This window comes from Hippopotamus amphibius, chromosome 8 (genome assembly GCF_030028045.1).
Source record: "Hippopotamus amphibius kiboko isolate mHipAmp2 chromosome 8, mHipAmp2.hap2, whole genome shotgun sequence".
Lineage (NCBI taxonomy): Eukaryota > Metazoa > Chordata > Mammalia > Artiodactyla > Hippopotamidae > Hippopotamus > Hippopotamus amphibius.
The window spans coordinates 134126150-134128508 of NC_080193.1; the positions used below are offsets into that span (position 1 = coordinate 134126150).

At 41.9% G+C, this 2359-nt stretch overlaps 1 non-coding gene across 1 annotated transcript; it reads right to left on the reverse strand.

Annotated features, from left to right (window-relative positions):
* Window positions 1-279: 279 nt before the first annotated feature.
* On the reverse strand, window positions 280-428 carry LOC130859765 (U12 minor spliceosomal RNA). Its single transcript, XR_009055309.1, has one exon. It is a non-coding gene; the product is annotated as a U12 minor spliceosomal RNA (small nuclear RNA).
* Window positions 429-2359: the final 1931 nt, after the last annotated feature.

The window sequence follows — 2359 nt, forward strand, 5'->3', positions numbered from 1 at the left end:
GTACCTTGATACAGTTTTGTGTGTGTGCTGCATGTATCTTCATTTCTCAACCAGTTGTTACTGCAGTTACAGAACTACTAAGTTCCAGAAAACTGGTGAAGGTCGCCAACTCCAGGTTCAACAGTTTCATGGATAATAACATTGTGGGCAATTTTGTGAGCTTCGACCACTCCCCTGCTTGGGGAATTCTACAGCAGTGATTGGTTAACTTCACCGTCCTGTCTCAGCTCCTCCAGTTGGTAACAGTGAGACCATTCTACACTTTAAGTATAAGGGGAAGAGTCAGATCACAACTCCCAGGCATCCCACAAAATAGGCAAGTCACCTGAGGGGTAACTTTTACCTGCTCAAAAATTCCTCTCACATTAGCAGTAAGGATTTAGTGTCACCCGGAATTGTTACTTCCTTAACTCAGAAGTTTAAGGTATGATACAATTCGTTTGACACCCCTTCCAACACTCCTGGGGGGCCATATCTACACGGGGCCTTCTGGGACTCACACACCCGTGACCAGTCTGGGGAATGCAGTTACTCCCTACACAGCAGCCACTCTCGTTTTCAGTTCTGCCATTGAGGCCGTTCCTCTGTATTTCCCTGCGAGCATCAGACACCAGTGCTCAAGCCTCCAGCTGCAGGGGTTACTCACTCAACTCTCCAAGCCATCCCAGAGGCCTTTGGCTGGGTCTGAACAGGAGGAAAACCCCATTTGCTCCCCCACTCTCACTTTGTTGAGAGCTCACACACACATCCCATCAAGCTCTTCCCAATGTATCTCTTCACAAATCCTCCCTCCTCTTCACAGCTTGACACCTTTGAAAAAAAATATCCTTAATGTGAATGAGAGGCCCAGGAGCCTGAACCAGCATCAGACCTTGACATTATAATTACCCTCTGCATTTTCATCCAGCACCTCAGGCTGACGTACAGCATCTGTGCTTAGTATTGGACATCCTCAGTCAAAGCTTCAATACTCGCCACCTGTTATAGTAACTTCAGGTTGAACCATATGAAATTGTTCATTGTTCACAATTTTTGACTTAAAGAACTGCAATTTCATATGGTTCAAACTAACAATTTTACTCAAAATAAGCTTTTTAGAGAAATGGGAGTTTAGGTCGGAACTGAACAAAAGGGAAAAGTAAATTCTTAAGTGAATACCCAGACAAATACGGAAGCACCTTCTGCAAAGGGTCTCACCTTGGCTTTCAGATCGGCGCACACTTCCTGTTGCTTTTTCCTGTCCTTAGCCAACGTGCTTTCCATTTCGTGAGTTGCACAGGCCTCCGCCAGTGTCAGCACAGCCTTCTGCAGAAAGTCTCTCCTATTCTTATTCCAATTTGATATCAGGATCCTTCGCTGCTCCTTAGCAAAGCGATATTGGTCACAATATTTCTCATGTTCAACCTGAAAAGATAACAGATGGTAAACAGTTATTATGAAACTGAGCCTATGCTTTATGGCATTGTTATAAAAGTGAATAAAATGAATTATAACCAATCATTTTGAAAAATGAGGGACAAACATCTTGATAGTAGATGCAGCAACCAGGACCAGGTACCAGTCCCAGAGTTCTGAGCCCATGTCTGGTCTGAGGACCAGTCATTTAACGTTTTTAAGTTCTTATACAGGATGGAGTCAGGCCAGGTGACCCTAAAATCAACTTCTACCTTTATATGGCACTAAATCTATGAGCAGAAAATATAATTTCCCCTACATATAACTTCAAAAATACTCCCTCTTTAAATCAGTTTTGGTATATTAACGACTTTAAGTGCTTTGGTTAGACATATGCTAATAAACATTAAAAATTGCTACAATAATCCTAAAAACTCAGTTTGCTCTTGATTACTGAACCAATCAGATGTTAGGACATCTAAACTTGAGGTAATTATAGCAATGACAGTAGCCCTTCCCATCCCATACTCCTGAGGGGCATAACATAGGTACCAATAGTTCCTGCTGCCAGTGAATCCCAGCACTGGGAGATCTGAGTCTTGAGGGAAAGAGCAGGATGGGAGATAGCCTGAGTAGTCTGAAAACTCTCTGTAGGTGATTCTGAAATACTCTTTATATAAAGGTGTGTCTCCTGAAATTGAGAGTCAGTGGCCCAAATAATTCTTTATTTTGCTAGTATAGACCACATCTCTGAATCTGATACATCATTTAACCCCTAAGTGATATGAGAAAAGAAGTCAGCAAGCAGGATAAGGTTGACCCTACCTAAAAAAATAATTTAGGTATCGTTAATCAAGTACCTAATGAAACAGGCTACGGCTTCACTTAAACCAAATATCAGCTACTAAAATCTGTTCTGAAACTTCTTAGCTTTATTCCCCAAAGCCAAGAATATGCTTAAAAC